The sequence below is a fragment of the Felis catus genome, chromosome D1 (assembly GCF_018350175.1).
Source record: "Felis catus isolate Fca126 chromosome D1, F.catus_Fca126_mat1.0, whole genome shotgun sequence".
NCBI classification, from domain to species: domain Eukaryota; kingdom Metazoa; phylum Chordata; class Mammalia; order Carnivora; family Felidae; genus Felis; species Felis catus.
This window is the reverse complement of record NC_058377.1, coordinates 17713938-17728615: the sequence shown is the minus strand read 5'-3', so window position 1 is coordinate 17728615 and position 14678 is coordinate 17713938. Positions and strand designations below refer to the sequence as shown.

The window sequence follows — 14678 nt, the reverse complement described above, 5'->3', positions numbered from 1 at the left end:
TATCCCAGACTTAAAAGTAAAGCTAAAACTATAAAACTTCTAAAAGCAAACATAGGAGAAAATATTGATTAGGAAAATATTTCTTAGACATACCAAAAGCACAAGCCATAAAAGGCAAAACTGACAGACTGGAATTCAAAGTTAAAAACTTCTGATCTTTGAAATATGAACAACATATCAATAAAGTTGTTTTTTAAATAAGGAGAGAATACTAAAAGAATTTAAAGACAAGTCAAAGACTGGAACAAAGTATTTCCAAATCAAGTATCTAAGAAAAAGGCAGCATAATTAAAAATAAGACTTCCATTTGCAACTTGGATGGAACTAGAGTGTATTATGCTAAGTGAAATAAGGCAGAGAAAGACAAATACCGTATGATTTCATGCACATGTGGAATTTAAGAAACAAAACAGATGAACAGAGCGGAAGGAAAGGAAAAATTAGATAAAAATGGAGAGGGAGGCAAACCGTAAGAGACTCTTAAATACAGAGAACAAACTGAGGGTTGATGGAGGAGAGATGGGTAGGGGGATGGGCCAAATGGGTGACAGGCATTAAGGAGGACACTTGTTGGGATGAGCACTGGGTGTTACATGTAAGTGATGAATCACCGGGTTCTACTCCTGAAACTAATACCACACTGTATGTTAACTAACTTGAATTTAAATAAATTAATTTTTAAAAATTTAAAAAATAAGACTTGCACAGGCAAGTCATGAAAGAAAAACATATGAATGATAAACACATAGAAAGGTGCTCAACATCACTGGTTATTACATGAAATGCACATAAAACCTACATGATACCATTATACACCCACTAACATGGCTGAAATTAAAAAGACTGACAAGGGGTGCCTGGGTGGCTCAGTCGGTTGAGCGTCCGACTTCAGCTCAGGCCACGATCTCGCGGTCCGTGAGTTCGAGCCCCGCGTCAGGCTCTGGGCTGATGGCTCAGAGCCTGGAGCCTGCTTCCGATTCTGTGTCTCCCTCTCTCTCTGCCCCTCCCCCGTTCATGCTCTGTCTCTCTCTGTCTCAAAAATAAATAAATGTTAAAAAAAAAAAAATTGAAAAAAAAAAAAGACTGACAATACCACGGGTGCCTGGGTGGCAGGGTCGGTTAAGCATCCAACTTCGACTAAGGTCATGATATGGTTCATTGAGTTTCAGCCCCATGTCGAGCTCTGCTCTGACAGTAGGGAGCCTGTCTGGGTTTTTTTTCTCCCTCTCTCTGCCCCAGCCCCATTTTCTCATACACTCTCTCCCCCTCCCTCTCAAAACAAACAAACAAACAAACAAACAATGAAAAAGACTAACAATATCAAATATTGGTGAGGCTGTGTAGCAACTGGAACACTGCTGGTAAAAACATAACACAGCCACTTCAAAAAACAATTTGGCAGTTTCTTAAAAAGTTAAATACACTCTGAGAGAGAGAGAGAGAGAGAGAGAGAGAGAGAGAGAGAGAGAACACAGAGCGTAAGCAGGGGAGTGACAGAAAGAGGGAGATACAAGAATCTGAAGCAGACTCCAGGCTCTGAGCTGTCAGCACAGAGCCTGATGTGGGGCTCGAACTTGTGAACCTCAAGATCATGACCTGAGCCAAAGTCAGATGCTTAACTGACAAAAATCAAAACCTATCATACTGTATACTTTAAACATATATAGTTTATTATACAATTATACCTCAATAAAGCTGTTCAAATCTCAAAAAGCCTAATGGTCAAATGAACCAAAACTGCCAGTAAACATTATGTCCATACCTTAAGCCACTTAAGAAATATTTTAAGTAAAAAGACTCAATGGTTTGAGTATTTTCTACTCATTGTAAACTAATAGCATTTGAGAGTATATATAACTTAAAGGATAAACCAAAAAGCTATGGAGTTTTGTTTGTTTGCTTATGTGGCAGCATCCAATAATGCTTTAGTACAGTATTTTTAAATATAATATTGGGCAAGCCTATGGTCATCAAGTTCTATACTGTCAATAATTTTATATGGAGAAATTTTAGCAAACTTTACTTGCCTAAACTTGATTGTAGATTCTCTTCTTTTCAAGATTCTCACACTATTTAGTTCTTCAAAAGATCATTGGAATAACAAAATGAATAATTTTAGCCCCAACTGAATGTGTTGGTATTAAAATGCACAAAGTTACTTATCTATTTTACCAATGTACTATGCAAGTTTATCATTCATTCATTCATTTATTCAATAAATGAATTTATAACTACATACTCTATAGTCAAGCCCTAGCCTAGATCCTTGCAATATATCTGGGGTAAAGGGAAGAGGGAGAAAACAGATAATAATGATCTCAATAAATATATACTGTAAGAAGTTAGAAGATGGTACATACTTTAACAAGACACATTAATGAGACTTGTTTCCATAAGCCACACGTGAAAATCTCTTACACTAAATAGAATCACATTATGTTAGAGCTCTACTTTAGGGTGACTTAGTTTAATCTCACATTTTACAGATGATGTTAAATTATTTACACAATCGCCCAGTACTTGGCAGAGATTAGGATCCCTATCTCCTGTTCACTCTATTGGCAACACTCTTTGTCATGTACAATAATTGTGATAAAATGTTTTCATCTGCTCAGTGGAAAGAGATTGGGATTTGACAGGCCTAGGCTTCATGGTTTTGTTAATATTACTTAACCTCTCAAAATATAAATTTCCTCCACTACAAAAGACGGCCAGATGTAATTCTGTGACTGGGTTGTTATGAGAATTAAATGTAACAGTTTATGAAAAATACCTACATATTAGTACCTGAGTATATAACCAGTATTCATATCTTGGCACCAAAAATAGCACATCATTTGCATGAGTTTTTTTATATCCTCTACTAGACTATAAACCTCATATATACCTAAAGTACAGAACATAATGTAAATACTCAATAAGTAATCGTTAATTTGTTAATATTCTAAGGGTCAACCAGCTTTCAAAATGTGGCAAACAGTATGATAACTCAAATCACCAAGATGGGGATGATCAAATTAACTGAAAGCTTCAAAGTATACTTAAAAATGGTTTCAGGCAATCTTTTCTAAACAGAGCTGTCTGTAGCACTAAACAGTTTTTAGCGTCATAAATCATGGTCCTGGGTCTTTCTGTCCACAAGAAAATAACTTCCACTATGAAAAACACATTCAGGAGGAAACAAAAAAGCCTGCAGCATTTTATACTATTTCTTTTCACATTCATGCTTCTGCTCTGGTATGAATACAGATATGAATGCAGAAAAAAAAAAAAAGCAAAATGCAATTCCAATGCCATCACATAGTAATCCGGCAGCGTCTTCATATTTATAACCAACATTTTAGCTGACAAAGGCAAAAAACACCACAAATTGAACAAAGGATAAAATAATTCAAGTTCATAGGAGTGTTTGGCACCATGGAGATCACCTTTTCCAAATGACTGTGTGCTGCTGCATTTTAGTTTCAAATTAAAAAATAATCATGAAAATTACTCTACAAAAACATTCCCTTCCCCCCACCATAGGATTAATCCCTGTTCTCTCATACCTCATCTGAGGTCCCTTGGGTATCAAAGGGAAACCACCATCCTGAAGCTTCAGATAATTAAATCACAATTTACAGAATAATAAATCAAAGTCCCTAGCTCAGAATTAAGAGAAGTTATATCATTTCAGTTCTAAAAAAGGTAAAAAAAAGGATGCTGCTTCCTATCCTTTTGAGTGAAAATATCCCTGCAATGCTGGATGTTAAACCTTTGTTCTCAAGCTAAGCAATTAAAACACAGATTTTCAAAACTAGAAATTTTCTTCCTTTAGGTCAAATTAGGTTTTTTAAAACATGAAACAAACCTTAAAAGCTATTTTAAGAATAATGAATAATGTAAAAACATCCTTTTCCTTTTCTATCTTGCTCCTCCGTGATAGGTACATCCCTTTCACTGAAGCTATTTTTCTACCATTTTGCTACATTTCATACACCACCGAGAAAACAAAGACTGCTATAGATTACCTGGATCACCGGACAAATCAGCAGACAAGTAAAACCTCAAAAGGCTCGTTTCCATGGAGTAAAAGAGAATGAAATCCTCACCAAAACACCACTCCCTTAGCAATCTCAGGCTTTTCCTTTATATATACACTCGACATCCTTGGAAAGGCATTTGCCAGATGATTTTACTGCCCACAAGAGGGATGAGAGGAAGAAACCCCACCTCTTCTCCCACCCCCCAATCATCTACTATCATCAACCGAAGCCCACCACTACGCTGCTAAGGGAAAGGCAAAGAACAGCATCCATGAACACTACTCTCAACGGTTACACCATAAAAATACTTCAAGAAAACAAAGATTTAACTGACAATTTTTTTAAGGGAGCAGGCCAAGCAACTCCCACAATATTGAAAATACTCGTAAAAGATCTAATTGTAGAGCTACAAAAAATTAATTTTCTTCAGAATTTCCTGAATAAAGTATGATTTTTTTTTTTAATTTTTTTAACATTTATTTATTTTTGAGAGAGAGAGACAGAGCATGAGTGGGGGAAGGGCAGAGAGAGAGGGAGACATAGAATCCAAAGTAGCCTCCGCTGTCGGCACAGAGCCCGACGCAGGGGCTCGAACCCATGAATCGTGAGATTATGACCTTGGCCGAAGTCCGATGCTTAACCGACAGAGCCACCCAGGTGCCCCTAAAGTATGATTTTTGGAAAAACAGTGTGTTCTCTATGAAAAATGCAGTTTTTCAAATACCTTAAAATTTTGTTCTTGCTTACTGCTCCTTTCCCTACAGGCAAATCAACCAAATAAATTAAGATTTATAAAAAAGGTCTCTTTGTTGGTAGTGTGATCTCTTCAATGATAATCTGGGACAGGAGGTGGCGATGGAGGAGAAACAGATAAAATATGGGAGGAGGAAAAATAGTTTCTGCCCCAATAAGCCTAATTAAGTTTGTAAGCAAGGCTGAGAGGATTGAAATTTCTTCATGCTACTTTGTCTGTGTTTGATTATTGTAAATCTTCCCTGGTCTCTAACTATGCCCCAGGCATTATGATGTCTGGCACTCTGTTAACTTGCATCCCTGCCACTTACAGTACAATGAGGGAGGGACACACAGTCATTCAATTTAATCCCTGGAAGCCATGTAATTTTGCTAAAACAGTAATTTGCCTCAAATACCGCTCCCTAACAAATGCACTGCCACTCCAAGAGGACTCGTTAGCCTCTGTTTTCCTTTTCTGAAGCATCAACCCAATTTGACAATTTGTACACACATAATTTCTGGGGTCAGTACATTAGTAATGAACAAAAAACCATATTCTTTGTTTGATAAAACATATTCCCTAAAACATCTGAATGTATCTAATTTTAAGTTAAAACCCAGTAATCATTGCACTCACTTAAATTATAGCCTAGGGTTCTGTGAATTTATAAGCAAATTCACATAACCTCAGAATCAGTCAGTGATGTATGAGGAATCAGCTTCCATGGAACCACACCTTGGTAAATTCAGTTTGTAAAAAATAAATGAAGGAAGAACCAAAGGACAGATAGAGGAGTAGATTTTCAGATTTGCTAGACTAGACACTAATGATTTTAATCCTCTCCTTGGACAATATTAAAGAATAAATTTATTGCATTTGTGACTTATAAGCACTTAGTACAGCAGCAGTGATGCAATTTACCATATGACCATATGACCCAGAAATCACAATTTGGAGGGATTTTACCCAAATGATGTGAAGATGTATGTACACACAAAAATCTGCCTGTGGATGTTTACAGCAGCTTTACTCATCAGTGCTAAATATCAGAAGTAACCAATATGTCCTCCAATGGGGGAATGGATAAACACACTATGATTCATTCATACACGGAATATTATTCAACAATTTTTAAAAGATGAAATACCATTTCATACAACAATACGGATAAATCTTAAATGCATTTCACTATGTTAAAGAAGTCAGATGCAAAACCCCAAGATTTTGATATCATTACATTCATAGGACACTCTGAAAAATGCAAAAGTAAAAGCAAATTAGACCAAAAAACAAACAAAAAAAAAAACAAAAAAAACCCCACAAAACCCAAAAAAACAGATTAGCAGTTACTAGGAATTAGGGGAGGGGAGAGTGGTTGGCTACAAAGAAGATGCAGACTGAAACATTTGGGGATGCAGGATCTTTTCCATATGATACTAGGGTCATAGATACAAGACTCTACTCTTTAGTCAGAAAACACAGAACTGCATGTTCTGAAGAGTGAACTTCTATGAATACAGACCAAACAATAGCAAAAATCCATCAGCCAAAATGTTGGAAGACTCCAAGAGGAAATGCAGACCGTGATAAATGAATCTAACTGTGTTACAAATTATGACATAACTGCACTAAAGGGGTGGAGGGAAAAGGAGCTGACCTAACTAGTTAATTCCCAACTAACTTTGGAAATTGTAAGGCTAATGACAAAAATAAACACTGGACTCTAATTGGAAGGTTTGTTTCTCCATGGGTATACAGGTTAACACTTCTGAAACAGTTTTGCGTGTATACTGAAGTAGAACAACTAAGTAAATGGATAATATATGGCTGGGGCCAGGTTTCTCACTGTCAAATAGGGAAATCACATATAAACAAGAAAAGAAGACCAGAGTGAACTCTGTACTGAATTAAAATCAGATATACCAGTAAGAACTCAAGTTTAATATATATACAAATAGGTACAAAAACAATTACAGGTAGGTGTGTATATATGGCCATATATATATATATATATATATATATATATATATATATATATATAACACACACACACACATATACACACACATAACATACACACACATTACCTATATATACATATATTACCTAGCTAGCTCTGTCCCTTGAGAGGGCTTAAAAGCAATGGCATCCCAATAGTCATGAGCATACCCAACAACTACATTTTGGTCTCTAAATGCCATTCTCCAGTAAAAGGAATCACAGCTCCTTGGGAAAATGGCTGCAACTAGGGCAAAGAAAATATAAGATGAGCATCTCAGAGTACCAGAAAATAAGGATGTACTCAAAACACAAAAGAGATACATGCAAGTGCCAACCTGAAAGTCTTTCCAGTGGTCAAAGGTGGAACAATATGAGCAACAAAATAAAAACATAGTATTGGATTAGAACTCAAAGTATAAAATAAATATACACTAGTCATACTGATAAAAGTAACTGAATAAATAGGAAGAAAGAAAGAAAGAAAGAAAGAAAGAAAGAAAGAAAGAAAGAAAGAAAGAAAGAAAGAAAGAAAGAAAGAAAGAAGACACAAAATTCTTTCTTACAGAAGAATTCTAAATCATATATGTAGATACTTCCTCCTCCCCTAAGTGTAGATTGGACATAAACGACTTGCTTCTAAAGAACAGAGTATGGAAACAGAAAAAGAGTAACTTCAGAGTGGAGAAACCTGGCAAACACTACCTTACCCAAGAGGTCAAAGTTAATACCACCAATGATGTCATATGGATGCCATACAGACATCATATACTCCCGATACGAAATGAAAGAGCACTTCACCCCTGCGGCATCTTTTCCAAAAATGCATAACCTTAATAATCAAAGACAGCAGCAAACCCAGACCATGGGAAAATCTAAAAAATACCTGGGCCACTACTCCTCAAGTCTATTACGGTCATACAAAACAAGGTAAGCTTAAGAGACTTTCACAAGCCAGAGGAGACTTGGGAAACATGAAAACTGCAATGTGGTATCCTGAATAGGATCCTGGAACAGAAAGAGATCATTAATGAAAAGCTGGTGAGATCCGAATAAAGTCTGTAGTTTAGTTAATACCAGTACCAGTGTCTTAGTTTTGATAGATAAGCCATAGTAATGTAAGATGTTAACAATGAGGAACACTAGGTGTAAGATATATGGGAGCTCTCTACCCTGTCTTCCATCTTTTCTGTAAATCTAAAATTAGTCCAAAACAAAAGTTATTGAATAACTAGTATATAATACTAGAAGTCAGAACAGTAGGTGCTCTTAGGTAGTGACTTCAACTGTTGGTTAAAAACATTCCCACAAAGAAAACCCCAGGCTCAGATGACTTCATTGAGGAACCATCACAAATATTTAAAGGAAGATGTAATAACATCCTACACACACTCTTTCTGAAAACCCATGACACTTTCCAACTTAGTCTCTGAGGCCAACATTACACTCAATATCAAACCAAGGCAGTGATATTACAAGAAAATGAAAACCAATATCCTTCATGAACACAGATGTAAAAATCTTCATCAAAATACTAGCCAACCAAATCTATTAATATATAGAAAGAAAAATACATAGTGACCAAATGGGGTTTATCCCCATTTGGGGATGCAAGGCTGGCTTGACATTCAAAGTTCAATGTAACTCACCATATCACCAGTCTAAAAAAAGAAAAACCATCTGATCATCTCAATAAAGGCAGAAATAACATTTTACAAACTTCAATACCTGTTAATGATAAAACATCTCACAAACTAAGATAGAAAGTACTTCCCCAAACTGCTAAAGAGCATCTATAAAAAACAAACACATAACATCACACTTAATGGTAACCAATTAAATGCCTTCCCTCTATGAGAACAAGGCAGGGATGTCTACATGTCTACTCTCACAACTTCTACTTAACATGTTAGCCAGAGAGATAAGATAATAAAGTAAATATGTAATAGGCTTACAGACTGAAAAGAAAAAAATACAACCGTCTGTAACCACAGATGACATGATCATCTATGAAAAAAATCCAAAAGAGAGGCGCCTGGGTGGCTCAGTCGGTTGAGCATCTGCTTCAGCTCAGGTCATGATCTTGCTGTTTGGAGTTTGAGCCCCACATTGGGCTCTGTGCTGACAGCTCAGAGCCTGGAACCTGTTTCAAATTCTGTGTCTCCCTCTCTCTCTCTCTCTCTCCCCCGCCCCCCAGTCAAAAATAAACATTTAAAAAAATCCAAAAGAAATCTATATTTAAAAAAAATAGAATGTTTAGCAAGATAACAGTACACAATATCAACATATGAAAAGCAATTATACTCTATATACTAGCAACAAATTAAAAATTAATTTTTAATTACCATTTACAATAACCTCAAAACACATGAAATATATAGAGATAAAGTTAAACTATGTGCAAGACCTATATACACTGAAAACTATAGATTTTTTTAGAGAAATAAAATACTTCAATACAGGAAGAGATTATGTCCATGAATCAAAAGACTCATACTGTTAAGCTACTGATTCTCCCTCACCTAATCTAGATTCAACACAATCATCCTCAAAAAATCACAGCATTAAAAAAAAAAAAAAAATACAAATTGACATGCTGATTCTCAAATTCAGATCCATTCAATACAAAAGATCTAGAAGAACCAAAACAATTTTTTTCAGAAAACAAGAACACTGGAAGGCTTACACTATCTTATTTCTAAGCCTTAAGATAAAGCTAAGGTAGGAGTCCCTGGGTGGCTCAGTCAAGTTAAGCGTCTGACTTCGGCTCAGGTCATGATCTCACACTTCATGAGTTCGAGCCCTGCACTGGGCTCTGTGCTGACAGCTCAGAGCCTGGAGCCTACTTCAGATTCAGTGTCTCCCTCTCTCTCTGCTCCCCTCCCCTACTCACTCTCTCTCTCTCTCTCTCTCTCTCTCTCAAAAATAAACAGTAAAAAAATTTTTAAGAAAAGATAAAATTAAGGCACTCAAGATACAAGGACAGGCATATTGATCAGAACACAATACAGAAAGAACATAACAAGAATCATGTGTAGACGGCTGATTGAGTTTTTAACACAAATGCCAAGGTAATTGAATAAAAAAAGAATAGTCTTTTCTACAAACAGCACTGGAGCATATGCCAAGACACACACACACACACACACACACACACACACACACAGAGACTTCAATCCTTACATCACACCATATACAAATGTTAACTTGATATGTATCAATTGGACTAAACATAAAAGCAAAACTATTCAACTTCTAGAAAAAATTAGGAGAAAATTCTTACAACCTTGGGTTAGGTCAAGATTTTTCAGGTAGGACCCAAAAAGCAAAAGCTTTATAGTTGTTCTTTTACAGAAGTTGACAGATGGAACTTAACCAGAATTAAAAACTTCTATTTTTTGAAAGACACTTTTAAGAAAGTGTCTCCCAGAAACTGGGAGAAAAATTTTCAAAACACTCACCTAATAAAGGACTCATATCTTATATCTCAATAATAAGAAGAAAGGCCAATTTTTTAAGGATTTTAACACATACTTCACAAAAGAAAACAAACAGCAAAAAGCACATGAAAAATCCTCATCATTAATCATAAGAGAAATACAAATTAAAAAATACATCGAGATGGCCATCCATACCCACTAAAATGACTAAAATTAAAAAGACTGACAATACGAAGTTCTCATGAAAATATGGAGCAACTGAAACTCTCCTACCTTGCTGGTGGGAATGTAAAATGATACAATCACTTTGGAAAACAGTTCAGCAGTTTCTTATATAGAATGCATACATTTGTCAGATAATTTATTAGCAATCCTACTTCAAGGTTTTTACGAAAGAGAAATGAACATGTAAACCACACAAAAATTCACATGCAAATGTTCAGATTTATTCAAAACAGCCCAAACAGGAAACAATTCTAATATCCATCAACAAATAACTAGATAGGGAAACTCTGATATACTCACACAACAGAATATTATGACAAGAAGCAGCTACCGTAACATGCAACAACTTGGATGAATCACAAAAGCATTAAAGAAGACAGACACAAAGATTACATACACTGGATGATGCACTTACATGACATTCTAGAAAAGGCAAAACTCCTGTAACAGAAAACAGATCAATGGTTGTAGGAAACTAAATGAAAAGATGTAGGAGAGAGCTTTTGGGGGTGATGGAGATGTTCTTATCTTAACTACAGTACTGTTAGTTTAAAACTACATACACTTGTCAAAGTTCTTCAAAATACACAATTAAAATGAGTGGAGTTTATTATAGGTATCTCAAAATAAGTTTTTTTTTTTTAAGATAAAATGAAGAGAGTAAGTCCAGAATTTAAAAGGCTGATAAACTAACTTCTCTCACTCCCTACCTAAAATATAAAACCCAAGTTGTTGCTTTAAACATAAGATCCTTAGAATTCCACCAAAAAACAAATGTTTATTTCAAAAATAATACTTGAAAGGCTGAGCATTTTAAAATTTAATTCTTAGCTCCAAACATATTATTTATAAGAATATTTAACATTTCAATGACTACTATATCAATATGATGACTTACTTCAATACCTAAAGCCCAAGCAATTATCAAAGCAATTCACCTAACTTGGATATTCTGGCCAGAACAGTACAACACTTACAGTAGAGAAACCTGATGAACGCTACTTCAGACAGTTGATCAAGGTCATCAATAGTCATAAATTGTGTTGATGGTACTACCCTTGATATGATGATATGATGAAAATGGCACTATACCTCTGTGATCTTCCTTCCAACAACCCACAACTCCAGTCTAATCACAAGGAAAACAGACAAATTCCAATGTAGAGGCTATTATAAAATACCTGACCAGTACTCCTCAAAACTTTCAAGATCATTAAGTAAGTCTAAGTAAGTCTAAGTCATAGTCACATCCAAGAGGAGCCCAAGGAGACATGACAACAAAATGAAATATGGCATCCTGTACAGGATCCTAGAACAGAAAAAGAACAAGAGATAAAAGCTAAGGAAATCAGAATAAACATTGGACTTAGTGAATAATAATGTATTAAAGCTCATTAACTTTAACAGAAGTACCGTACTGATGTAATACATAATAACAGGGGAAGCTGAGTGCAAGTCTGAAGTTCCTCTCTAAACTAGCTTTCTAATTTTTATGTAAATCTAACCCTGTTTTAAAAATAAAATGTTAGAAAAAACTCCCCCTCCCTCCACTACCAAATAAAAAAGGCCATTACATCAGAACTTAGAACACTACCGGAAAAGGAAAGACACAAGGAGAAGGGAATCAAGAAAAGGACTGTACAGGTGTTAAAGAAATTCAGTACAGCTTGGGCAGAAAATTATGTTATAAAGCTTTTTTTTTTTTTTAACTATTTAGTGGAAGAGGAGAGAACATAAAAAGAAAGGTCAAAAGATGATCTAACAGGGACGTTAAAAATACTCTTCCTACTGCTTATACAGCTGTACTGGTGTTTTGACGTCAATCTCCAGACTCCCATGGATTATAACAACAATTCATTCTTTGGTGTTTGCTGTATAAATTTCAAAGTGAAACCCAGTTGTTAATGAATGTTCACAGTTTCCATGATGAGAAGATTAACTTTGCCTAAAATCTGAGAAATACAGTGGCTAATGATGGGGGGAGGAGAAATGGAGAGAGCAATTTTGAACATGTTCATTTGAGTTTAAAGTCAGTCTTCTCTCTTCAGTCTTCAGCCTGTGAAGTCATTTATGTTCTTTCTCATTCTTAATCTTCCAGTGAAATACTAATCTCTTTCATTTCTTTTACACACCCAGAAAAATTTGATTGGGTAAAAGCAAATTATTAATGTTCCTTTCAACTGATAGTTGATATCCAAAAGCATTTGGAGTTTCAGTCTGGAATATCTGGAATATTTTGTATGGTAGATTTAATAGTTATATTAGTGATGTGAATCACTTATCTGTATGATTCAGTGTAATCAGTTATTCCTAAGAGCATAGTCTTCACTAAAACCATCATATAAAATCTTCACTATCCCAAGAGAAATGTTTTTTTTTTTTAATTTTTTCTTTTTTCAACGTTTATTTTTGCGACAGAGAGAGACAGCATGAATGGGGGAGGGGCAGAGAGAGAGAGGGAGACACAGAATCAGAAACAGGCTCCAGGCTCCGAGCCATCAGCCCAGAGCCTGACGCGGGGCTCGAACTCCCGGACCGCGAGATCGTGACCTGGCTGAAGTCGGACGCTTAACCGACTGCGCCACCCAGGCGCCCCGAGAAATGTTTTTTAAAAATACTTTTTTCCCTAAATTTGTAACTACATGAGGGCTCTCTGTTATACCAAAATTCATGAGGTAAATTTTGCTTTCTGGAAGGTGATTTCTGCTATGTTATATGTGTCGTATACTTAGCTATATGAACCTCTGGAGCTGAGCAGAAAAGTTGGCTAGAGATGGTCAGTGGTTCAACAAAGCTATTTTTATCAAGTATCACAACATTCACATACATAGTTAGCTGTACACAATAATCCAACTTTATCTCCAGAAGTACCTCCCTACTCTTTATAGGTGATTAAATCCAAAGGAGTGAATGTTTCTTCTCTACCCAAGGAAAAAATATGCCAGCAATGTCAAAATTGCAGAACTGTTACATTTTTTTTAAAAAAGTACTAACTAGGCACATCATTTTTATGAGAAAAAGCCTATCTAGACATCAAAGCATCTCTCCTACACTGAACAAAGGTTACACTCTGAAATGATCATAGGAGAGGGACACAGGAGGCATGTAGGAGGAGATGGTTAATGACAGCCACTAGATCATATTTAAAGGAAGCATAATATAGGGAAATAACCACAAAAATACATTTTCGTATTTCAATTTTGTTCACAAATTAGTTTTTTATTTCCACCATTATAAAAAAAAATTGTTCACTGAAAAGAATATGGAAAAGAAACATAGAAAAATCACCTGAAGTCTTACCATCCATCATTATTCTACTAAATAATTATACAGCGATATAGTAAATTACTATACAACCACAGAGTATAGGCATTCACATAGAAATAAAACATATTTATGGGGTACCTGGGTGGCTCCGTCAGTTAAGCGTCCGACTTCAGCTCAGGTCATGATCTCATGGTCCATGAGTTCGAGCCCAGCGTTGGGCTCTGTGCTGACAGCTCGGAGCTTGGAGCCTGTTTCAGATTATGTGTTTCCCTCTCTCTCTGACCCTCCCCCATTCATGCTCTGTCTCTCTCTCTCTCTGTCAAAAATAAATAAACGTTAAAAAAAAAAAAAAAAAGAATTATGGGGCGCCTGAGTGGCTCAGTCGGCTGAGCACCCGGCTTCGGCTCAGGTCACGATCTCACGGTTTGTGAGTTCAAGCCCTGCGTCGGGCTCTGTGCTGACAGCTCAGGGCCTGGAGCCTGCTTCGAATTCTGTGTCTCCCTCTCTCTCTGCCTTTTCCCTGCTCACGCTCTATCTCTCTCTCAAAAATAAACATTAAATATAATAATAATAAAGAAATAAAATATATTTGAAAAGTATATTGCTAATTGAAAACTTGAAGTTAGAAAACAATACATATAGATTAACTTCGTTTACATAAAGCAACTTAATGGTTGTTATGTCTGGTAAATCAGATTAAGCAAGCGAATGAAGAGAGGGAATCTGTCTTCATTATACCTTCTTCTATGGTTGAAAAAAATTAAAGTATAGTTTTAGTACTGAAGTCGGTAACAGGTATATGAAGGTTCCCTGTGTATTCTAACTTTAATGTATGTCTAAAATTTTATACAATAAAATCATGTAAAAGCGCACTTTAAAAAACTACTTCTAAGGAAAAAAAACGTTTGCAACTAGTTTCTTTCTGAATTAGCCTTTGTGTCTGCATTTATTTTTAACTCTAGAGGGAGGTATCTTACTGAGCTAGAT

General features: G+C 35.7%; 1 protein-coding gene across 5 annotated transcripts in view; it reads right to left on the bottom strand.

The window, feature by feature from the left end:
• The window catches only part of ARHGEF12 (Rho guanine nucleotide exchange factor 12), a 150299-nt gene that overhangs the window by 107569 nt on the left and 28052 nt on the right, over positions 1-14678 (bottom strand). The window contains exon 1 of one of the 5 annotated variants that reach the window (XM_023239193.2): positions 4011-4349. The exons of the other annotated variants lie outside the window; for them this stretch is intronic. The gene's annotated coding sequence lies outside the window, so the exon portion shown is untranslated. Of the gene's footprint in view, positions 1-4010; positions 4350-14678 lie in introns of those variants that run through there. 5 annotated transcript variants of the gene reach the window in all.